The following is a 23965-nucleotide window of genomic DNA, read 5'->3' on the forward strand; positions in this document are numbered from 1 at the left end:
CTAAGTGTCCCCCTTCCCCCACTCCACGGCCCCAAAGCCTGGTGACAGCCTCCTCACTCAGCCTCCTTCTTCCCCTGGGCCTCCCCCCTGGACTCCTGACGAGCCCCCTCCCACCCAGTCAGGCTCCAACCTCAGGCCAGCAGGATTTTTTTTAACTTGGGGCCATTTCTCCCCAACGTGTGGTGGTTCTTCAGCTCACTCCCCAAAGGACAAAAAGCCTATTGTCCTTGGGAAGATTCGGGAGGCCCTCCGTACACACTTTGTCCACCAGCCCTAGATTCACCTGACTTTTCCCTGCCTGGCCATCTCTCTTCCCTCTGAGGACCGTTTCCAGCTCTACTGCTGGCCATGGTGCTTCCTCCAAGCCACCTGGCCACCTGGCCCTTGGTCTCCCCATCCTCAGCCTGTCAGCCTCCCCTGGGCCAGGGAGGCAGCGGAGGGTCTGCTGTGGGGACCCAGGCCAGCTTGTCTTTGGGCCCAGCACCTGGTTGGGCTCAGCACCTGGGACCGCTCAGCGACCAGGCACCCACAGGGTGTCCACTGTGTTATTTAACAGGTGCTGTGCCTAACCAGAGTGCTCTCTGGGCATTTCAGGTTCCATTATGAGGCCACAGGAGCATCATCCAGTTTTGTTTCCTGTTTCTCATTTGGGGAGATGATGTATTATTATGTCTTCTGACTTACCCCAACTGAACTATATTGTATCTCATACGCTTTTAAGTTAAAAATAGCATTTCCATATTTTTGTGCCTGGGAGCTTTCAAAGCGGTCCGTCTCATGCTCACTCCCCTCATGGCTGGTGCTTCTTGAGCAGAAACAGGGCCTGGGGGTCTGAGATGTCCCCTGTAGGGAGCCACAGGCTTCCCCTGCCTGCCACTTCCTTTTGTCCTTTTTTTTATCCTTTTTCAAATTTAGCTCCCTTGATTTTTCTCATATAAAAATGCTGCCCAATAGCTCCTTTTAGAGCCCACATTCTCTTTCTGAGTCCTCAGGTGGATCTTCAGAGACCTGAGCAAAGTCTCCTTCCAGGATTCTGGGGTGAGGAAGCTGTAGCTTGGAAGGGGCTTCAGAGGTGGCTGGGCAGATGGCCCAGGTGACCATGTAGCCCTGGTGGCCGTGTAGCGGGCCTCACTGACCACCCCTGGCAGCAGCTTCTTAGGCAGGGACACCAGGCATCCCCATAGAACTCTGGTGGCAGGGGCCAGTGGGACCTTGCTGGCCTTGGTCCTTGTGGCCATCTATCCTGGGATACTGGAGACTTGACCAAGATGGTAGCCCTGTGGGTGGCAGCAGCAGCTTCCTTGGAGCACCTGACACCCACTGAGTAGCCCCTAGTGCTACTTAGGGCTTCAGACCTGGTCCCTGGGTCTACTTCATCTTTAGGACCTCACCGTCGAGCAACATCAGTGGTGAGACTCCTTGACGGGTGCAATGGTTTGGTTAGTGTGCCTCCAAAATTCGTGTCAACCCGGAAGCTCAGAAGGGGACCTTATTTGGAGACAGGTCTTTGTAGGTGTAAGTAATTAAGGATCTCAAGATGAAACCATCTCGGGTTAGGGTGGACCCTAAATCTAATGACTGGCGTCCTTATCAGAGGAGAGACACACAGACACACAGGCCATGTGAAGATGAAGACAGAGGCAAGGGGTGACGCAGTCACTAGCTACAGAGCGCCAAGCAAGCTGGCAGCCACCAGAAGCTGGAAGAGAGGAAAGAACACTCCCCCAGAATCCTCCCTCAGGAGGAACCTACCCTGAAAGCACTGTGATCTCGGACCCTGGCCTCCAAAACTGGGAGAGAATAAATTTCTGCTGTTTCAGGCCACCAGATGTGTGGTAATTTGTTACAGCAGCCCTAGAAAACCAATACAGGGGGTAAGGGAGGAGAGAGCTCCAGGGAGCTGGCACCCTGTTCTCTCTCAGGTTTGCTGCCTCAGCCCTCAGCCTGCCTAGCCTTACGATGAAGACTCTTAGCACGGGTGTCTTCTGGAGTGTGTTCTTGGAGAAGGGTTATGCCTCACGCCCCCACTGTCCTAGGCTCCCGCCTCCCCACCTGGTGGCCCAGCCCAGCTGTGAGCGCCCCTGTTCTCTGGTTAGCTCTCACCTGAGCGTCCCACCAAGTTAGACACTTCGGAGAAAGAGTGTTCTGGGGGGTGTTTGGTAGTGTGATCACTATGTGTGACTATGATTGCTGATACTATGGGGGGTGGGGGGACTTCCTGCCTAAGTGACAGTAATGGCACCATGCCGCCTGCAGCTGGGACTAGTCCACTGATCACTGGTGCTTTTGTGCTCTGGTGTCTGACTCAGGCCCATTCTCAATGCTTCCCCCTCCCTCACCTTTGTTTTTTTTTTTTTTTTTAAGTTTTTTTTTTTTTTTTTAATTTGTATTTATTTATGATAGGCACACAGTGTGAGAGAGAGGCAGAGACATAGGCAGAGGGAGAAGCAGTCTCCATGCACTGGGAGCCCGACGTGGGATTCGATCCCGGGTCTCCAGGATCGTGCCCTGGGCCAAAGGCCGGCGCTAAACCGCTGCGCCACCCAGGGATCCCCTTCCCTCACCTTTGAATTCCAGACGGGAACGGAGTCTTCGTGATTTTTCTGTCCTGCCTTTGGTCCCCACTGTCACCTCTGCCCCAGCTCATTCCCCCATCCTCCACTGCCTCCAGCCCCTCTCCTCCCCTCCCCTCCCCCTAGAGCTGCTTTTCCCAGGAGCACACGTGAAGCATCAGGTGAAGATACCCAGATGCCTCCTGAGAAGAGGGATCGTGAGGGCTCTCTCCTGCTGGGGTGTCTCCCATTGTCGCCACTGCCGCAGCTCACACCTGGCCTCACTCCTGCTCTGGCTGGAACAGTGAGCTGGCCCGGCACGGAGTTCCAGGAGTGCCCCCGGCCACCCCCGCACGGGGTAGAGGCCCGTGGCTGCCTCATTCACGTTCTGTCCCAGGCCCCAGGCCCTGCTGGCCTGGGCGGTCCCCAGCCAGTCATCCAGGGGTGAGGAAGGCGGCAGCAGGAGCTATTCCAGCTGGAGGGAGCGGAGGCCTTCTGTCCCCTGACGTCATCCCCAAGGGTCAGAAAGTAGCCCTGGCAGCCAGGGGTTGGCTTGTCGTCACAGCCCAGTGTCCTCATGTGGAACGTGAGCAATGGCACAGAATATCAACATTGGACAAGGCCCCTCTGACAATAATCAAGGCAAAGAGAAGAGGCCTGGTCATCACTGAACACGATGACAGCACGAACATTGACCAGACCTTCCCCGCCCTCCCGGGCCCGGCTGCAGGCTCTGCTTCCCCAGCCCCAGCTCCAGCCGGCTCCAGGCCCTGTGGACTAGGGGTTATTGATTTGTTTGTTTTGAGGAAGCTCTGTGCCCAGCGTGGGACCCGAACTCGCGGCCCCAAGATCAGGAGTCACACGCTGTACCGACTGAGCCAGCCAGGCGGCCCCGGGCCAGGGTTATGGGTTATCGAGAAGCCCCCTTCCCGACGGCGACGGCGTCCAGTCCGGAGCAGAGCCTGCCTCCTCAGGCCCCCCCACCCCACGGCCCCCAGCCCTTGCCCAACACCCCATGAGTCCTCTGTAACCCTCCTGCTGTGCGCCCCGCTGCCGTGGTGGCCGCCCCTCCAGGCCTGGTGGGGAGAACAGAGAACACAGAGACGTGGAACCGTCTCACACGGCAGATTTCATCAGTCTCGAGGTGGCGAACCATGGAGCCTGACTTCTTTCCCGAGGTCGGCGGAGGCCCTGTTTCCCTAAATGTGTTTACACATTTAATGTGCTAAACACATTTTCCCCTCCTCTCGGGTGCTGCAGGGGCGCTGAGCAGGGAGGGAGGGACGAGCCAGGGGCTGCCCTGCGCGGGGGCTCCACGCCCCGCTCTCTGTGGGGACGGCAGCCGAGTAGCCACTTAGCTTACGGATTGTTTTCTCGCAAAGTCTTAAGGGCCTGTTCCGAAAAATAATAATAAAAAATATCCCAGCCCGTAATCTAAGAGCCGCGGGGTGCGGCCCAGTCCCTCCCTGGGGTCGGGGGGCTTCCCAAGGTCACACAGCTCTTGGAGGCCAGAGGCTCCCCTGGGACCTGGCACGTGGACCTCCCGGCAGCTCTTTCCAGCACAGGGTGCTGCCTGCCGTGGGGGCACCGGAAACACCAGGTCACTATGGCAGCGGGACAGTATCGGGGGGCTGATACTAAGGATTATAATCGATAGATACTGGCTGTCGTGTCACTCTCCGTGGATAAGGTTTGGGACGTGAGAAACGCACAAGGGAGGCCGCGAGGGTCAATGGAGCAGGACGGCAGCAGGAGAGCCGGGCCTCCTCACCGGCCCCGCCGCTAGGCTGCTGTGTGACTGTGAGGAACTCCTGCAGCTTCTCGGAGCTCCGTTTCCTCCGTTTCCTCCGGTGGCCGCCGCAGAAGTCATAGCCTGTGGCCGCCTACCTCACGCGGCGTCAGGAGGAAGGGAAGGTAATGGTTGCGAAAGTGCCAGAACACCCGTAGTTCACATTTCTGCTACAGCTTTTGTTTGAAGAATTGGTGGCTGCCCTCGAGGAGCTCACAAGCTATTTCTCCTAAAGACTAGGCACGTGCAGCGATGATAAAGACCGCATAGGCTCCGCGCCAGAGAAGCGGCAGGGGCCACACATGCCCCAGGAGTGGTGATCCCAGGTGGCTTCCTGGAGGAGGAGCAGCTCGAGCTGTACCTTGAGGAGTGGGTGGAAACTGCGTGGAAGGCAGGGGAAGAGTGAGACGTAATTTCAGAAAGATGGTTCGGGGCCGTATTATGGAGGGTATTGGATGCCAAGCTAAATAATTTGTTTTTGTTTTTGTTTTTGTTTTTTGTTTGTTTGTTTGTTTTTAAGAATTTGGATCAAAAAAAATTTGGATCAATTCCATAGGTACTAGGGAGCCACTGAATGTTTTTGAGGAGTGACTAGATCAGTGTTCTTAGAGACATGAGTCTGGGGGGCGGTTCAGAGGACGGTCGAGGTGGGAAGAGGCTGGAGGGAAGCCCAGCAGCGACAAGCTGAGGACGTGAATGCAGGCTGCGCGTGTGCAGGTGGGAGGCTGGGGTGCAGGAGTGGCCTCCGCACACCTGGGATGGGGGAGGTCTTCAGAGCCTGGAGCAATTCCCAGTTGCCCAGCAGGGGGCGGAAGTGTGCAGGGGGCTTGAGCCTTGAAGGTGGAGTTAAGTCAACATTAGGAAATGGAAAAAAGAAAAAAAAATATTAGGAAATCGAGGAAAGGAAAGTACAGCTGACCCTTGAGCTGTGCGGGTCCAATTACAAGGGGCTTGTTTTTCGGTCTATACATTGCGTGTTTTCTCCTGTGGTTTTCTTGATAACGTTTTCTTCTCTCTAGCTGACTTTGTTGAAAGAATACAGTATACATATATCTGTGTGTGTATATATATATATATATATATTTAAGATTTTATTTATTTGATGGAAAGAGAGCACAAGCAGGGGGAGGGGCAGGCAGAGGGAGAAGCAGACTCCCCGCTGAGCAGGGCGCCCCACAAGGGACTCCATCCCAGGACCCTGGGATCATGACCTGAGCCAAAGGCAAACGCTTCACCGACTGAGCCTCCCAGGCACCCCAAGAATACTGTATATAAGACACGTAACAGAATAGGTGCTATTCAACTTGTTTCTGTTACTGGTAAGATCTCTGGTCAACAACAGGCTATAAATAGTTCAGTTTTTGGAGAGTCTGAAGTTACAGGTGAATTTTCAACTGCATGGCAGGAGGGGGGTTGTCTGCACCCTGAGCCTCCGCATTTTCAGAGTCAGCTGTAGGGACCCCTGGGCGGCTCAGTGGCTGAGCATCTGCCTTCAGCCCAGGACATGACCCCGGGGTTCTGGAATCGAGTCCCGCATGGGGCTTCCCGCAGGGAGCCTGTTTCTCCCTCTGCCTGTGTCTCTGCCTCTCTCTCTGTGTCTCTCGTGAATAAATAAGTAAAATCTTGTAAAAAAAAAAAAAAAAAAAAACCTGTATTTCCCAGGATATGTTCAGTGAGGTCCTGCTACCATGGCCAGGAAATAACACTGCCACCGTGTCACGGTTCTGTGTAGGGAGTCGCGAGAAAGTCACTGCTTTCTGAACCCCAGACTGGTTAAACCAAAATCAGGGCTTTCAAGATGAGAATGAAAACAAGCCTGTAGGAAAGCTGACTTACGGGCAAACCCTCGTTCGCACACGGGGGCCCCAGCCAGGCTGATCCGGCTCCCCGGCCAGCGGCGCCCCCTGCTCTCCCACTGAGCCACCCCATGTTGGAGGTGCTCAGGTGCAGCTGCGTCCTGCGGGGGACTGAGCAGAGCGGGGCAGCACCCAGGCCAGCGGGAAACGTCAGGACCCTTGTGCCTGGACCGCTGTTCAGGATGAGGGGAGCCCTGCGAGCTGCTCGGGGAGGGCCACGCACAGGTGGTTTCCCTCGGGTCTGGAAAGAGCACTGCTGCTGCCAGCGGGCCCGTCACCCAAGCTGGCCCAGTCGAAACCAGAGCAGAGAGGCTTCGAGACTGAGTTGCTGAGGTGGAGTCCCCTTGAGAGAAGGACCATGAGCTCCAAGGGCTGGGTCTGGGGGCTGCCCAGTTGCTCTCTTTCCCTAGGCCCAACCGTTCAGGTCTTCCTTCCACTGCACGGAACACCTCTGATGCCCTTCCTCTCTGCGCTGTTAGCCTGAGCTCCCCACACCTGGCTTCCGATGCTGCGACAGACAGCATTGTAACCTATAAGAAGTCACTCTGGGTACAGCAAGGAGAACCGAGAAGTGTCATCTAGATGACAGAAGGCGGTGGTCTGGAGAGAAAAGAGATGCTTAGTAGTAGCATCAGCAGGACTTGTTGGGGGGATGAGTGAGGAGGAGGTGGGAGCGAGGTGTCAAGGGGGATGCCCGTGTTTCTGGAAGGTTCTTTCATGGCAGGGCTCTGCAGGGGAGCAGGGCTCAGGGGAAGGAGGACCTGTAGTTTTAGAGATATCAAACTCGAGGAGTCTTGGGGACACGCCAGTGGGCTGTCACACCGGGAGTCAAGGGGCTGAGGCTGGACTATGACACAGAACTGAGGGCCCTCGGCAGCGTGGAGAGGCGTGGAGACGGGAAGGCTACCCCAGCAGGTGGCTTGAGGGCAGAGGTCTGCCATCCCAGGCTAGCCCCCAGGAACAGGCGGGGCACAGCGTATCATGGAAGCCAGGGGTGAGTGTTGCATGGGGTCATGGAGCTGAGACCCAGAGGTGCCCTGGGACTTCACAACCCTGAAGTGCAAGGTTGCAGCGTGGAAGAGAGACCCACGAGGAAGCAGATCAGCCGTGTAGGCAAGTCTTTCAAGTAGGGGGATGAGGGAGAGAAAACAGGGAGGGAGCTCCCAGGGGGCTGCGCACCCAGCTAAAGGTCATTGCTTTAATGGCTTCAATCATTCGTTGCACCAGAGTCACTGGGTGCTCACTGGGTGCCTGGCTGCTCTGGGTGCTGGAGACACTGCTAAAACAGAGGGGCCAGTCCCTGCCATGGTGGAGCACAAAATCCAGTAGGTGCTGGAGGAGAAAGCACCTCCTTGAACAGTTTTGCTGAGGTGTAACGCACATACCACGAACGCTCATTGTGAGTGTACACTTGGGTGATTTTTTAGCAAATGTGCAGAGCTGTGCAGCCACCACCACAAGCCAATTTTAGAGCCTCTCCGTCCCCCACCAAGATGCCTCATGTCTGTTTGCAGTAACTCCCCCTTCCTCCTCCCAGCCCCTGACAACCACTAACCTACTTTCTGTTTCTGTAGATTGGTCTTTTTTGGACATGTCATATAAATCCTACAATATGTGTGTTTTTGCCTGTAGCTTCTTTCACTTGGCATGTTTCTGAGGTTGTAGCACGTGCCAGCGTTTCATGCCTTTTTCCAGCTGAATGCTATTCCTGCACACAGGTGGAGAGACCACGCCGTGTGTGCCCACCACCCAGCTAATGGCCCGCGAGTCGTTTTCACTCTGTAGCCACCGTGAGTAACGCCACCAGGAGCATATGTGCAGTCCTTAGGGGGACCAATGTTTTCATTTCTCACGGGTAGGTATCTAGGAGAAGGATTGCTAGATCACAGATAAATCAAGTTTTTTTTTTTGTAAAGATTTTATTTATTTATTCATGATAGATATATATATAGGGAGAGGCAGAGACACAGGCAGAAGGAGAAGGAGGCTCCATGCCGGGAGCCCGATGTGGGACTCGATCCCGGGACTCCAGGATCGCGCACTGGACCAATGGCAGGCGCCAAACTGCTGAGCCACCCAGGGATCCCCTAAATCAAGTTTTTAAGAAACTATTCCCTGAAGCAGGTTGTGCCATCTTGCATTCCCACCAACCTTGTGTGTGGTTTCGCTCTCTCTGTGTCCTCACCAATACTCTTTTTAAGGACAGCCACCTTCGTGGATGTGAAGTAGCATCTCACTGTGGCTTTTTTTTTTTTTTTTTTTCTTTTCACTGTGGCTTTGATTTGTATTTCCCCGATGACTTAATGATGACGAGCCTCATTTCCCGTGCTTGGGGAGCATGCACTTGTCTTCTTGAGAGAAACCATATTAAAGGGATGCATTTTTCACTGCTGGTAGGAGATGGAGACTTACCCTTGGTCCTGTGGTAGAAGGTTTCATTGACTCTTCTGTGAAGCCTTTACTGACTGCCCTTGTCTACGCTGGTCTCTCCATTCTCTTAAAATTTAAAGATAAGTCAGATCATATCTGAGGCTTGATGCCCTCCAAAGGAACTGCCCCTGGATCTTAGAATAAACTCGAGCTCCCCACCTCTCTGACCTCCTCTCCCACAGCCCTCTCCCTTCTGCACCTGCTCATTTTGCTGGAACCACGAGCCTCTGAGTGTGCCCCGCTCATCCCTGCCTCAGGGCCTTTGCACTGACAGTCCCCTCTACTTGGAATTCTTTTCTCCTTGCTCATTGTGGGCTGGCTCCATCTTACTGCTGTTTGGAACAGTCTAGCCCTTTCCTCTTTGAGAAGCTTTCCTGACCATCCTTTTCTAATGAGCCAAAATCTTTTATCACCTTCTGTCTGTCTGTTTCAAAGCATTTATCACTATCTGGAATTATCTGAATAAGGTGTTTACTAATTTTTTTCCCCCTTTCTCTGCCACAAAGCCATCAGCAGGGCTACCCCAGCATTCAGCTGGCACTGGCCCGGCAGTAACAGGCCCTTCATAAATGACAACTGGATGACGGGCCAGAGGGAGACTCAGGTGTCTGCTCACTTGTGACTGTCCTCACCCTCCACTCCTGCGGCTCCTCCTGCCCAGGCCTTTGCCATCCGTCCCCAGGCTGAGGTGAGGCAGAACTGGAGACCCAGGTGACATTCTGGCCTGTGTGTCCTCAACGGTCACCCGCTGAAGCATTTTTGGAGGGTGCTAGAGTGGCAGGTGCTGGGGGCATCGGCAGGCCAGGGCAAGACCAGACCGTGTTTGAGGAATGGCTTAAAATCTGAGGAAATTTATTCCTAGGAAGGGATTTAAGGGTAACACAAAGTATTTGAGGGGGTGCAAAGTGAAGAGGAGTCATAGGCAATGGGATATGTAATGGGGGTGCCTCGGGGCAGAACAAGGAGCGGTGGGCAGAAGAAAGGAGGAGATAGATGTTGGTTTGGCTTAAGGAGGCCCTTTCCGGGGGCACCTGGATGGCTCAGCAGTAGAGCATCTGCCTTTGGCTCAAGGTGGGATCCCGGGGCCCTGGGATCTGCCTCTCTCTCTCTCTGTCTCCCATGAATAAATAAATTATATATATATATTTATATTTATAAATTATAAATATATATATATATATTTTTTAGGAGGGCCTTTTGGTTAGCACTGCCTAGTTCTGGAATGGTTCCTCTTGTGAGGTAGTGAGCCTCCTGTCCCTGGGAGAGTACCAGTCCCCGCGGTGTGGTAGAGAGGACACACCATGGAGGAGGCAGCTGGAACAGGTGGCTTGCCAGGCCTCCCCCCTCCCCCACAAGCCTCTAGGAATCTGCTCGGCTGAAGGTGTGAGCTGCACTGTCCCAGCATTCAGAGGTGCCCTAGGACTTTGATCTGGTGCTCCTAGAAAGGGAGAAAGCGCCCTTTCAAGGCAGGGGGAAGACGGCGAGCAGTGTGCATGTGCCAGCCCGGGCACTGGGCAGCATGGAGAGGATGTGCCCTGTGCCCAGGCCCTGAGAGTGAGTTTTCCACCTGCCTGCTGATTTGTGGAGTATCCCCCTGCCCCCGGCAGGTCGGCCGTTGAGGGCAGGGGCTTGTCTCATTCACATCGGCATCCCCAGTGGTGCTCACAACAGTGTCCAGCACTTAGCTGGTGCTCAATAGACCTGACTTCCAAGCCTGGCTCTGGAACCCGAGTCCTTGGGAGAATCCATGCACCTCCCTGGCCATGTGCTCTCAGCTCCTTGAGCTTTCCCAGTCGGCTTCCTCGGTCCCTCACTGTGAGTGGTGATGTGAGGGTGACAGTCATCCCTACCAGCCAGCTGGTGTCTCAGTGGGGATGATCACATGTCGTTGTTGGTGGGCCCCTCCGTTCCCACTCTCCCCTGGGCAGGGAGTTGCCAGGTCCCACCCAGTGGCCTACGGAGAAGAGTACTCTGGCAGGTGGAGGCAGGTGGTGGGAGGGCAAACTCTGGCTGGCAGAGGGCTGGGTGGGGTGAAGGCTGAGTCACAGCCACAATAACTGAGGGGTGTGTCCTGGTGATCCAACACTCACTTCCACTCACTTCCGGCCAGGAGGGTGCTGTGTGGCTCATGCCTCCAGGCAAGGGAGCCCAAACAAAGAGGCTTTGAGAAAGAAAGCAAACAGGAGGACAAGTGGAAAATTTCAGCCACCAGCCACCTGGGAACCCCCTTAGCTTGAGAAGATCTTCAGAGCACCAGCTCCCCACCGACACGTGGCCCAGCCTGTCCCTGGCCTAGAGTGGCGTTCTGGTCTGCGAATCCAGGTGACCCTCCAGGTACCCCCTTCGCAGCCATCCATGCCCCCATGGCCCCGCACTGTCTTCTCCAGGACCCCAGCTCAGGCTGTTCCCACAACCTGGCATGCTCTTCAGCTCGCACGTCCACCTGCTGAAATCCTGCCCCTTCCCAAGACCCAGTTAAAACACCATGTCCTTGAGACTTCAAGCCGTTTTCTGATGCAGCACCTGCCCCGTCCTCTGCTGGCCCTTGACATTTCAGGCCTTGGGGAGCACGCCCTGCAAGTCTGTTGGTGTTCCACACTTCCCTTCTGCTCCCCTCTCTCTCCCACACTGGATCGTCTTCCCTTCTCCCCTCTCCCGGCTTGAACATGGCTCTCGTAGCCTCAAACATCTTCATATAACTCCACACATATTTACCCAAATATGTCACAGGTGCTTTTTCTGATCTCACAGTTCTATGACACAAGAGTCTGTAAATACGAAATGATTGCCCATCGAAAAAAATACATTGCTGCTTCTTGGTACTTATCCAAACGAGCTGATGGCTCAGGTCCACACAAAAACCTGTGCATGAACGCTCACAGCAGCTTTACTCATAATTGCCAAAACTTGGAAGCTACTGAGATGTCCTTCGGCAGCTGAATGGATACACTGTGTTGCATCCAGATAACGGAATATTATCACAGATAATAAGAACTGAGCTATCAGATCACAAAAAGACATAGAGGAGACGTAAATGCACCTTGCCCAAGTGAAAGAAGCAAATCTGAAAAGGCCATACACTGTGTGGTTCCCCTCCATGACATTCTGGACAAGACAGAACTCTGGAGACCGTGAAAGACCAGGGGTTGCCAGGGGTTGGAAGGAGGGAGGGCTGGGCAGGCGGAGGATGCAGGATTTTTAGGGCAGTGAGACTATTCTGTATGACATGGTGAGATGGACACATGTCATTGTGCATTGGTCAGAATCCATCGAATGTTCGACAGGCTGAGTACTACAATCTGCAGTTTGGTGGGTAGGGATACTGGTGCATCAGCTGTAACAAATGCACCGATACGGATGTAAATAGTGGAGAGATCTCGGGTGGGGGAAATGTGGGCAGGTGGGAACTCCGTACTGTCTGGTCAGTTTTTCTGTAAACCTAAAACTGCTCTAAAAAAGTCTATTCATTAAAAATAAAAGAAAGCACCACTTTTTTTTTTTCTCTCTCTCTTTGGCACTGATGTGAAGATGTTCCTCCTTCGGAGACCGCTTATCCCCCCTCCGTGTGGTTCTTCTCTTTTTTCCCTGAAGACCTGAGCCACAGGAAGAGCTCCAGGAGCTTTGGCTGTTTCCTTCCAGGCCCGGTGCTGTAGGCAAGAGGTTTGCACATCTGCACATCCAGGGTTTGGGGCGTAAACAGTGTCTGAGTCCCAGGTAAGGGGCTCTGGGGCCCTGGCAGCCCTGGTTGGGCCCATGGAGCAGGGCTCTCACAGCCACAAAGGCGGGCAGAAATGGCTGCTTCAGATCCTGCCATCATCCCTCCCTTCCTTGAGCTTGGTTTGTCACTTCTCTGAACCTTGATTTTCTCATCTCTAAATGGGGAGGATCATTCCTACCCCACAGTTGGGAGGATTAAAATCCATTCCTGGACCACTCCCTACTGTCAGGCATGGGCATGGCTCCTGGCCTCTGGTCGGGACGGGAAGGCCCATGTACTTAAAACATGTCCAACCTGAGATTTGACAAATGAAGAGAGCAGGAGAGTTGCAGGAGACGACTTCTGTGTTCTCAGGAGGCGGTTTCCACATTGCCTTCTGGAAGAGTCCAGAGTAGGGCCTCCAGGGAGGAGCGGTGTCTGGGAAGGCACGTGAGCCATTAGTCGGCAAGGAATAGACAGTAGGAACCAAAGCAAAAAGTTGGAGAGAGCACAGCAGGGCAAGTGCCTGGAAGCCGCCTCCGACGCCTGCAGGGCTCCAAGGCCAGTGCTCAGACAGGCCTCCAGACCAAGGACACCAGCCAATGACACAGCCCCTGCTCCCCCTGTGCCCTCTCTGCTGAGAGGCCCAGCATGGTCTGGGGGAGTGCGAAGCCAGACAGAACCGTGTGACCTGGGGAAAGTCACTTTACCTCTCAAACCTCAGTTTCCCCAAGTGCTCAGTGGGATTGTTGTGAGTTGCTATCCATAAACCACCATCATGGGGCCTGTCACCACGGAAAGGGGTCATTTGGGTGGCAGCCATGATTCTTATTGGGGGCCGGGAGAAGCCAGGGCCATTTGAACCCCTTGGACCTTCCCTGGGTGCCTCAGTCGGTACCCATCATAGGCTGACAGGAGGCCCCACCAACTGCATGAATGAGGGAGTGGCGGCTCTCTCCCAAGATCTGGTCCCAGGGAGGGCCTGGCTGTGGGTGCCACTCTGGGCGCAGAGCAGGAGTGCTGTGACCTGTCGTTAACCCAGGCCCGGCTAGGCGGGCAGGCTCTCCCAGGAGCCCCCGTGATACTCTGGTGGGCCTCCGTGGGTGCACCTGCCCCAATCTGAACCCCCAGCCACAGGCTGGAACCAGCTGCACAGAGAACAGAGTCGTCACAGCAGGAAGGGTGTGTGTGGAGCCTGCCAGAGGGACCGCGGAGGGGGCCTTGGCCCTGCTGTCCTGCACCCCAGCCCCTCAGGAGCAGCTGGGCCCCGAATGCCTAGAACGTGGCTACCAGGAGCGTGCGCTTGGCAGGATGCTGGATTCAGCCCCGGCCAGTCGCCCCTGACCTTGGTCTTAAACCAAGGGGGGTTGTTCGCCCACAGCCTTGAGGAATGTGTCTGCCGCTGACCTCAGGCCAGCAGCCCCTCACTCCCACTGCCCCCGTTTCCTGCCCCTGAAATGTGTCCTCCCAAGGCCTGCTTCTCGTCTTCGAGGATCTGCTCAAACTCTGCTTTGCTCAGGAGCGACCCAGGACCCCCAAGTGTTTGCCCGGGGCCCTCAGGAGCCTTGCTCGCAGCCTGCCTCCTCTGGTCCGCCATCAGCAGGAGGTGCTCACAAGTGGGGAATGCATATTTTTCATTCATGCCTCACTTGGTCCCCAGTATTAGGTGTCTGCTGTGTCAGAGGGAGAGGTAGGGATAGTGTGGGGACAGAATGTTGGAGAAGGAGCCCTGACCATAATGACTGGAAAACCTGTACAACTCACCTGACTTTCCTGGGCCTCTGCGTCCTCACCTTACATGGAGGGTAGGACTCACCTGGTCGTCCTTTGGGGTTTTCTGGCTTTGATCCTCTGTGGTCCAAATGCTCTCCCCAGCCTCTTCCTGCCAATCTCTTCCTGCCCTGCTGCCTGCCCAGTACTGCTCACGTGAAGTCATCACCCCTGGTGCTGACTTCTTATTCTCACTTTCTCGTTTCTCGTCCATCATTCACACACCTGGGGAAAAAAAGGAATATTCCTGAGTCACACACACTTCTGAGGCTGTGCCACATGGCGTTCATAGCTCTGGGTCTGTTGATTCAAAACATTTGTCCTCACCCTGGCAGCCCCTGGCTTGGATCTCTCCTCTGCCACCCAAACCCGGAGAGAAAGTGGCTGCCGTGGGCAGCCCACCAGGCAGAGGAATTGCTTGAACTCGGCTTGGAGGGTCTTGGCCTTGCCCACCTTCCCCCCCAGTGGGGCTGTGTGGATCGGAGGGTGGTTCTGAAGTGCTGTTCTCAGACTCGGTTGGCGGCTCCCACGGAGGGAGAAGGGGGACACGGAGATGAGGCGGAGGCAGGAATGGAGCTCGGGAGGAGCAGAGGGCCGTGGGAGTGGGAATGCGGTCGGCAGGGTGGGGTGGCCTGTGAGAGAGACGGCGCCCACATTCCTCCGTGGGTGCTAACCTGAGCGAGCGAGGCCACCTCCCCTGGAATGAGGTCTGCTCTCCCGAGCAGCACCCTTTGGCTCTGCTGCTCTTGGGCCAGGGGTGCGGGAGACGGAGAAGCAGCTCGCATGTCCCTTTGGGCCTGCCAGGCTCCCACCCGCCCACTCTCCCCTTGTCAAACCAAGGCGTGGATCTGGCGAGCAGGTGCACGACGGCGTGGGCCAGTACCAGCTCCGTGGAGATGGCGCCTACTGTGTGCTGGGCACTGTATGAAGGATTTTTCATCTATTATTGAATTTATTTATTTTTAAAATATTTTATTTATTTATTCATGAGAGACAGAGAGAGAGAGAGAGAGAGGCAGAGACACAGGCAGAGTGAGAAGCAGGCTCCCTGGGGGGAGCCCGACATGGGACTCGATCCCAGGACCCCGGGATCATGCCCTGGGCCAAAGGCAGACATTCATCCACTGAGCCACCCAGGTGTCCCCGTCTGTTCTTGAATTTAATTCCCTAGTGGCGGGATCCCTGGGTGGCGCAGCGGTTTAGCGCCTGCCTTTGGCCCAGGGCGCGATCCTGGAGACCCGGGATCGAATCCCACGTCAGGCTCCTGGTGCATGGAGCCTGCTTCTCCCTCTGCCTGTGTCTCTGCCTCTCTCTCTCTCTCTCACTGTGTACCTATCATAAATAAATAAAATAAAATAAAATTTAAAAAAACAAGAGAGAAAAAAAAAATTCCCTAGTGGCCATCTTGTTATTGGGGGTGAGCCAGCACTCCCCCGTCCAGATGAGGACACTGAGGCTGAGAAGTGAGCTGACTCGCCCAAAGCTGTATCCCCAAAACTATGCTAAAGAATGAAGTCTGTCAGAAGGCAAGCAAAGCAAAATGCAAAGAATGAGGAACCTCTGAACCTGTGACTGAGTCCTAGGCTTTCCTAATTGCTGGTGGAAAAAAAAAAAACAAAAAACTTTTTAGTAAAAGATTAAATAGCCCGTGTAGCGCAGGCCTTTCCTCCTTTCTTCTGACGCTACCGAATGACCAGGACCCAGTTACACATTAACCAGAGTGGTGGTTCCTTGGGATCCTGCCCTCCGCTGACATTTCTTGTACTACTGCCGTGATGGGGGTATTCTGACACATAAAATCCTGGGCCCGAGACCATTCCACCAAGAAGTGCTCCACCCACCCCAGGTGAGGAGGTGTGGCCACCTCTGAGGCAGAGACCTGGCCCCCACTTCCAGTGTTTCACAGATGGTGATTGAATGAATGTGTCAAGGACAGACACACGGACACAGGTCCTCTGGTCACAGCTGGTCTGGGGGCCAGGAGGAGCCCTCGATGCCTCCCCACTGTCTTCAAGTTGCGTCTTTATCTGTAGCACTCTCCATGAATCTTACATGTGATCAAGAGCAGCATTTAATGGGTGTGCTTTTGTTTTATAATGTAATTATGGTATACACCTTCCTTTACAAGTTGACATTCATAACATTCATCTGTTACAAAAGGGCAAAGTCACTTTTTTTTTTTTTTGGAGGCACATTTTGAGACCAAGGTTTTTAAAAAAATTAGCTTGGGTGTCTAGTTTCATTTTGTATCAAGGAAATCTGGAATCACAGAAGTAGTTGCATATGGTAATACTGTGAAACAAAATAAAACAAGATTTTGTTTTACAATCACAGGATGCCCTTTCATTTAGCTGATCCGGGAGCCCGCCAAGGGAAAGATGATACTTTGGATTCAGAGTGGAATCACTGTTGGCATCCAGAACTTTCTCATCCTCCTGAACTGTGGGAACTCAAAGAGGGAGTGTGGGAGTGAGTGGATATGTTCATCTGAGGGGAGGAAATACTTTACGATGTAGTACATAAAGTCTAGGCATTGTTAAGTCCTTCCTTCAAAGTTTCAAAAGGTTCACTTTCATGGATTGGTTTCCTTGTTGTCACCTGTTCCATTTTGGTATGAATGGCGACACTGTAACCTTGAACCCTCTTCCCCCCAAAAGAAACCCACGAGCCTTGGCACTTAGAGAAGAATCCTTCAGGAATGGTGCTTTTAAGCCTTGGGAGGCATAAGAACCAATTGAGGAACTTGTGGAGAATGGCTCCTGATGCAGGGTGTCCTGGAGCCCGGTTTGGGAGATGCTGTCCGGTTGGTGTGACCACATCCTGCTGGCTTTGTGTGGGCCCAGGCTCCAGGCCTGAGGGTCCTGCCCAGCAGAGTTGTCGCAAGTGCAGCTGTGAACTTGATGGTATAATTGTACGAGAGCAGACGTGCACAGGCCAGAACGAAATGAAACAAAGCGAAGCAAGAAAGGCCAGGATAATTGCCTCCTAATCAATGACACATTTGCAAGGAATCCAGATCTTTCTACAACTTGGCAGGGAAGCGCTCCATTCTGAGGTAAATCCAGACATGTGCTCCTCTAGCCACAACAGTTAACGCTTTGGTGGCTCTAAAGTATTCATAGTTGATACAGAGGACCTCTTGCATCTGGCTTATTTGATCACAGTTAAAATTTTTTATTTATTTATTTTTAGTATTTAATTTTTTTAGATTTATTTACTCATGAGACACACAGGGAGAGAGGCAGAGACCTAGGCAGAGGGAGAAGCAGGCCCCCTGCGAGGAGTCTGATGTGGGACTTGACCCCCATCCCAGGACCCTGGGATCACAGCCCAAGCCGAAGGCAGATGCTCAACCACTGAGCCACCCAAGTGTCCCCATAGTTAAAATTTTTTAAATGATCAATATATCCTGAGGCACTCTTACAAAATGTGTGTGTGTGTGTGTGTGGGGGGGGAGAGTTCCTTAGAAACACTCAACAAATGATAACTATGCCAGGATCCATCCTAAGAGCAAGTATGGTCTCCCAAATCTTTGAGGTTTCCCTGAGCACTGGATTCTACGTTTATCCCTATTTTACAGTTGAGAAAACAGAGACCTGGAATGGCAAAGTAACCTGCCAACACCCATAGCTATTGGCTGCTCAGATGCCTTCCCCACCTTATTTCCCCTCATGCCTGCCATGCTCTGGCCAAGCAGAAACCTCCTCTCTTCCTGGAGAGCAGGTTTTCTTGCCTCTAGGTCTTTCCTCGTTTCCGTTCACTTTGGCTCATTTAAATACCACTGCCTCCAATATTGTTGCCCTCCCCCTGGAGGGTTTCTGGTTCTCGAGGATCCCTGCTGGCCGTCCATGGGGAGGTTTCTTCTAGACTCTGTGTCTTTGCCCAGTCTTCTCAGGAGGAGAAGCAGGACCCAGGTCCATCCCTCCCTGAAATGCCAACTCCCCCCTCCCCTGCCCTCCATAATCTAAATACTGGGGTGAGTGAATGTCTGTGGCAGATGTTGACTTTTCTTCCTGAACAAGGAACATATATGTGAAAGAAAGACTATTTTAGGGACACCTGGGTGGCTCAATGGTTGGGCGTCTGCCTTTGGCTCAGGGCGTGATCCCAAGATCCAGGATCAAGTCCCACATCGGGCTCCCTGCGTGGAGCCTGCTTCTCTCTCTGCCTATCTCTGCCTGTGTCTCTCATGAATAAATAAATAAAATCTTTTTTTTTTAAAGATTATTTTACCAGCAATACAGATGTATCTGGGTGGCTTTTTTTTTTTTAAGATTTTATTTATTTGAGAGAGAGAGAGAGCATGAGCAGGTGGAGGGGCAGAGGGAGAAGGAGAAGCAGACTCCCAGCTGAGGAGTGAGCCTGATGTGGGGTGCAAGCAATCCCAGGACCCTGAGATCATGACCTGAGCCCAAGGCAGATGCTTAACCGACTGAGCCGCCCAGGTGCTGGAGAATGTTTTCACCTCAACAAAAATGTTTTGACTTGGGCTGTTTATCCAGGTTGCTTAGTGGGGAAATGGCTGATAAAGGACTACCTGAGTCAGCCTTGGTCCCAGACTCCGGTAAGGCATGTTTTGTGGAGAGGAGGGAGCAAAATGGCAGTTGGCAAAGTGTGACCACATGTTAACTGCTGAGATACTGAGCGCTCATACCTGCTCTCCACACTTTTGCTTTTTTTTGCAAAAAAAAAAAAAAAAAAGAAAAAAAAAAGCCCTGTGGGATGGGCTCTGTTATCACCCCCACCCACATCACAGATCAGGACAGAGAGAGGCAGACTGCTATAGTAACTGGGCCAGGACCCTTCAGTGGGGAAGGGGCAGAGGCAGGATTGGGCTCCAGGCCAGTCTGAATATCACTGAAGGAGGCTGGACACAATATTGTGAAATGTTTGTGGGGATCCAAGTTGGGATGATTACAGCTGGCAAAAGCGGAATTCTCTGGAAAAATACCCAGATAAGCTGCTGGGATGGAAGGCAACGGTGTCAAATTGCTAGGTGCAAGAAAATGAGAGAGGAATTTTGGTTTTGTCCTAATGTTAGGAGTGAATTGGACAGTTAGGGAGTCAGGGCCAGGGTCCCCAACAAGAAAATATAGAGTCAGGACAGCTAAGATAATACAGCCCTGACACCCTGCGCTGCAGCTTAGATGGGACCACACTCACATTCTACTTTGCAGCCCTTGCAGAAATGACTTCTGCAAAATGTCCTAAAATAAGACAACCACAAAAGCATTTGTCAATATCTTGGGCAGTGGGCAGTTAGGACCTAAGCACCCAGATGTCAGGGAAAAAAAAAGTGGACATTGACCTAATAGGTAGACAGATTCATGTCCAAAGCCCTGATGGGCATGACTCAGCACACACCTGATTGCTTAAGATAGTTCTGCAAAAGAGCTCATAAAACCCCCTAAACTTAGAACTCCTCTCGGAGCAACCCTCTCGGGGGGCCACCCTCTCTCCCTCTCTGGAAGTTTTATACTTTCGCTCAATAAAATTTGCTTGGCTGCCCCCCACTCATTGTCTGCTCTACCTCTTCATTCTTCGAAGCAGGGAGACCAAGAGCCACGGGTGTAAAAGGGAACACAAATCCTTTCCTAAAAAGGAAAGAAAGAGACAAGAAAGGAGCCGATGTGCAGAGGCTGGAGCGCTGCCTGGGTCACATGGCAAAGAAGTGACTTTTGGGACTAGGATGCCAGAAAGGCTCAGGAGGTGTCTTGTTGCTGGGCAGTGCCAGGCTCGCTGCCTCCCTGTGGTGCTCGGTCTGCGGGAACCTCCGCCAGCCTCACCAGTGCTTGGTGGGAAGGGGCATGTGTGTGTGTGCGCGCACACGCGTACCAGGAGAAGGGGATGGGGGCGAGTGTGTGGATTAACCAGTGTGTGGGGATGAGCAGGAGGCTGGAGGCTCAGGTGGCCAGCACCTGTCCAGGAACCTCTAACTGCAATTGGATCATAAGCACGATCGAACAACTTAACATTTGTGTCCTGAGCTGCGGAACAGGATGTCAGGGCCGTATTATCTTAGCTGTCCTGACTCTGTATTTTCTTGCTGGGGACCCTGGCCCTGGCTCCCTAACTGTCCCACCAACTCCTAACATTAGGACAAAACCAAAGTTAACAAATTAGCAACGCTATTTTCCAAACAGTTTGGAAACTGAAAAACCACTCTCTTTCTTCGTGGACTCTTGCAGTTCCTATCCACAGGTAGTAGAATCCTACAGTCCTCACCATGCTGTGTCCTCCTTTCCCTCTGACCACGGTAGTTTAAGCATTTTCCGGTATCGCTGCACTGTGCTCCTGACTACTCTCCAGGCAGGTGATGTGGAACCAGCATGGGCCTGGGTTGGAGGGACCTGGTTGGTTGGTTTGTTTCTTTATTTTAAGGACTTGATTTATTTATTCATGAAAGACACACAGAGGCAGAGACACAGGCAGAGGGAGAAGCAGGCTCCGTGCGGGGAGCCCCGTGCAGGACTCACCCAAAGACCCGGGTGAAGGCCCTGAGCTGAAGGCAGACGCTCACCCACTGAGCCCCCCGTGTGCCCCCCGACCCCGGACCTGGTTTCTGATCTGGCTCTGCCGTTTGCTCTCTTTACTCCAGCCACCCCCCCCCTCCCGCCCCCCAGCTGCCCGGGCTCAGGCTCCAACTCCCGCCCCCCTCCCGGGCATAGTCTTCTCATCACCTCCAAGAGGACGGCGGGAGGCAAGGCTTGGAAATGCTAAGGGCAGGGCTCCGCGAAAGTCAGCTATTTTTTTACCCCTTATTCTCTCTGTAGAATGGGGCTAATACTTCATCAGTCAAGGTCTGGTAAGAACTAGAAGTAAAGTCCATTGTGCCGTGCCGGGCCCTCCTATGCCCTCCCTGGCGGCCCCGTCCACACACACTGTCCGCCCGGCTTAGAATAAGCGGCTTAAGAGGGATGGACGCTCGTGGCGGGAATCTAAGGAAGCCCTGTCGACATCGGCTTCCCCGAGTGCCCCCAGGAGAGGAAACTTTCAGAACGACTACTTCCCCAAAGTCCCGGTCAGGTGAAGTGCTGCCCTTCCGCGCTCCCGGCGCCTGGGTACCAGCAAAGCCGCCCGCCTCCGGGCCCACGGACCGAGCCCCAGCCAACCACCGCCCGGGAGCGACCCGGGGACAGTGACCCCCCCCGCGCCGCATCGGGCGGTTAAGTAGGCACTCCCTATTTGATGGACAGGAGGCTCAGCCAATGGCGCTCGGGAGGAGGTCCTTTCGCGCGCCGGGGGGCGGGCCGCCTCCGAAAGCCCTGGCCCAATCAGGGGAGCCGAAGGGGCGGTGGGGCGGGGCCCGGCGCCCAGCAGCCAATGGGGCGAGCGCGGCGGGCGCGGCGGGGGCGGGGCGCTCGGGGCTGGCGGCAGCGGCGGGCGCGGCGGGGCGGGGCGGGGCGGGGCGGAGGAGCGCGGCCGGAGCGAGGGAGGGAGCCGGAGACGCGGTCGCGGCCGGAGCGGGGTGCGCGGCGAGTCGAGAAGCGAGCGGCGGCCGAGGTGAGGGGCGCGCCGCGACGGTTGGGCGGCGCGGGGGCGCGGGGGCCGAGCCCTGTCAGGCCGCCGCGCTCCGCGCCCGGCGGGGGGAAGCCTCTGCGGGCGGCAGCCTCTGCGGGCGGCGCGCGGACTTCCTGTCGCCGTGGGAGGGGGCGTGTCCGGGGCCGCGGGGCGGGCGGGGGTCGCGGGGGGAGGAGGCGCGGGCGCGCCCCGGGGCGGCGGCGAAGCCGAGGGGCTCCGGGGGCGGCTGCGGGAGCGGCGCGGGGGCAGCGGTGTGGCCGGTAAGCGCCCGCGGGCGGGCAGGGCCGGGTCCGGGGGGCGGCGGGGGCGGGCGGCGCACAGCCGCGGACGAGCCTGTTTGGGGCGCTTTGCCGGCCGCCCTCCATTTCCTTCCTCCCCTCGGTCGGCGCGTCCCTCCTGGCGCCCCGGGGGTCGGGGCGGCGAGGCCTTCCCGGCGAGCAGGTCCTAGGGCCGGGGGGACGCGCAGGAGAGCTGGGGCCGTCGGCCCGTGCCGCCCTCGGAGTTCCCCAGACTCCCTGATGCTTACAAACGCGGGCGCCTCCTCTCCTCTGGGGTTTCGGAGCCTGCCAGGGCACCGGAGGGGGTCCCGGGCTGGAGGGGTAGCGATTGCCACTCCGTAATTTCAGTGCTTGGGGCTCCCCCCAGAGAAGGGAGAGTTTCGTTTCGGAGGGAGTTGGTCGGGAGAGCAAGCGCGCAGCGTCCTTGGGGCCCGCACAGCTGCAGGATGCTGCTCTCCGGTGGGGTGCCCAGGGAAAGATGGCCTTCAAGGTGGGGTGCGCGTAAGCACTTGTGGGTCTACCCTCCTCTACTGCAACTGCCCTCTGTGTTTTTGCGGTTAAGGGAGGGTAGGCTGCCCAGAATCTCCAGGGCTACTCATTACACTGTTTACCAAACACTCCCTGGCTATCCTGATGAAAATCAAGAGAACAGCTTAAAGAATTCAAACCTGAGCTGCTGACGGTGAGCTCACAGCTTCCTTCGCTCCTCTGCAGTTATATGCCCGAGGTTCTGTTTTAAACCTCCTGGGGCTGCCAGCCTGGAGCCCTGGGCGTGGAGACCAACCAGGTAGGCGCTGCTGAACGCCAGCCCTCCTGTTCTTGCCCCAGATGTTCTTACTCCACTTGATTCACAAGCCTGCTTGCAGTCTCCACGTACAGGCATTGAATAGGAGCCAGTGCAACTTGGGTTTCTCGTGATTCACACGGGAAACTCATCTGTGTGCATTTAAACTTAATTTGGAGCTTGGCAATCAGTGTCCTTGATGAGGTTATACTAGTTCAGATATGAGGCCACTACATCGAACACTTTTTTGCGGTGTGTGATTTTCTTGTGGCCATTGTCTTCAAGCTTTAAAGAAACTGACCAGTAGGCTGCTGATATTTATTACTTGGGAAAGTAACATAACACAGAGGAGTAGAAGAGCGATTAAGTCTGCACTCTTTTTTTTTTTTAATTTTTTTAAATTTTCTTGTTTATTTATGATAGTCACACACACACACACACACACACACACACACACACACACACAGAGATAGAGAGATAGGCAGAGACACAGGCAGAGGGAGAAGCAGGCTCCATGCACCGGGAGCCCGACGTGGGATTCGATCCCGGGTCTCCAGGATCACACCCTGGACCAAAGGCAGGCGCCAAACCGCTGCGCCACACAGGGATCCCAAGTCTGCACTCTTGATTCACTTTTTGGGAGAAGAATAAAAACTAATTTCAATGGAAAGGGCATGCTCAGCTCATGCTGTTTGGGAACTGGAAGTTTATTACTTTTAGTTTCAAATATATGAGAGGTCATAATGTTTAAATAACCGAAAAGTATGCATATGTCAAAAACAATGGGTTTTGGACATAGCCTGCCACGGGGAGATGAGCTTGTCTTTTCCTAGTCCTGGATGCCCAATGCAGATCTCTGACAGCCAGACCATTTCTCAGGTGGGAGCTGAGGGGCATTTGCTCTTTATCTTTTCATCTTCTTCTCTATTCACTTGAAAGTCTGCGTAGACTGGATTCCTGCTTCTGACAGGGTCATCCGTTGATTCCAGGATGTTATAGAATATCAAAAGATTTCAGTAATTCCTTAATAACAGTAATAGTGCGTTGTGTTTAGAGAATGGGTAGCATTTACCAAGTGCTTTCTGGCCACCCTCACCTGAACCTCCCAGCTGACTCGAGCCTGCTTTATCTGCCATCAGATTGTCATGGCCGCTTTGCGGAGGCCACCTTAGATTATGGAGGTAATGACTACATTCATGTGAGCTGTAGTGCTGGCTCAGTTTTTTTCCCCAATTAGGTTGTTTGGAACTGCAGAGGCATACCTGAGAGCAGTGCAGCAATGCCTCAG

At 54.3% G+C, this 23965-nt stretch overlaps 2 protein-coding genes and 1 long non-coding RNA gene across 11 annotated transcripts in view; 2 read left to right on the plus strand and 1 right to left on the minus strand.

Moving 5' to 3' along the window:
- The window catches only part of TTLL1 (TTL family tubulin polyglutamylase complex subunit L1), a 46547-nt gene extending 34412 nt beyond the window's left edge, over nucleotides 1-12135 (plus strand). Inside the window, exons 12-13 of one of the 7 annotated variants that reach the window (XR_007413730.1) lie at nucleotides 7916-10949; nucleotides 11379-12135. The gene's annotated coding sequence lies outside the window, so the exon portion shown is untranslated. Of the gene's footprint in view, nucleotides 1-1557; nucleotides 7817-7915 lie in introns of those variants that run through there. The other 6 variants (XR_007413728.1, XR_007413729.1, XR_007413727.1 and 3 more) reach the window with 6 other exon arrangements.
- LOC112666480 (uncharacterized) lies at nucleotides 12115-20623 on the minus strand. Its single transcript, XR_003140871.3, has 4 exons — nucleotides 20320-20623; nucleotides 14141-14319; nucleotides 12640-12762; nucleotides 12115-12274 (listed from the first exon to the last, which is right to left on the minus strand). It is a non-coding gene; the product is annotated as an uncharacterized LOC112666480 (long non-coding RNA).
- Nucleotides 20624-21483: 860 nt separating this feature from the next.
- The window catches only part of PACSIN2 (protein kinase C and casein kinase substrate in neurons 2), a 136641-nt gene continuing 134159 nt past the window's right edge, over nucleotides 21484-23965 (plus strand). The window contains exon 1 of one of the 3 annotated variants that reach the window (XM_035721778.2): nucleotides 21484-21597. The gene's annotated coding sequence lies outside the window, so the exon portion shown is untranslated. Of the gene's footprint in view, nucleotides 21598-21807; nucleotides 21876-23965 lie in introns of those variants that run through there. The other 2 variants (XM_049115764.1, XM_049115766.1) reach the window with 2 other exon arrangements.

Source organism: Canis lupus, chromosome 10 (assembly GCF_003254725.2).
Source record: "Canis lupus dingo isolate Sandy chromosome 10, ASM325472v2, whole genome shotgun sequence".
Classification (NCBI taxonomy): Eukaryota; Metazoa; Chordata; class Mammalia; order Carnivora; family Canidae; genus Canis; species Canis lupus.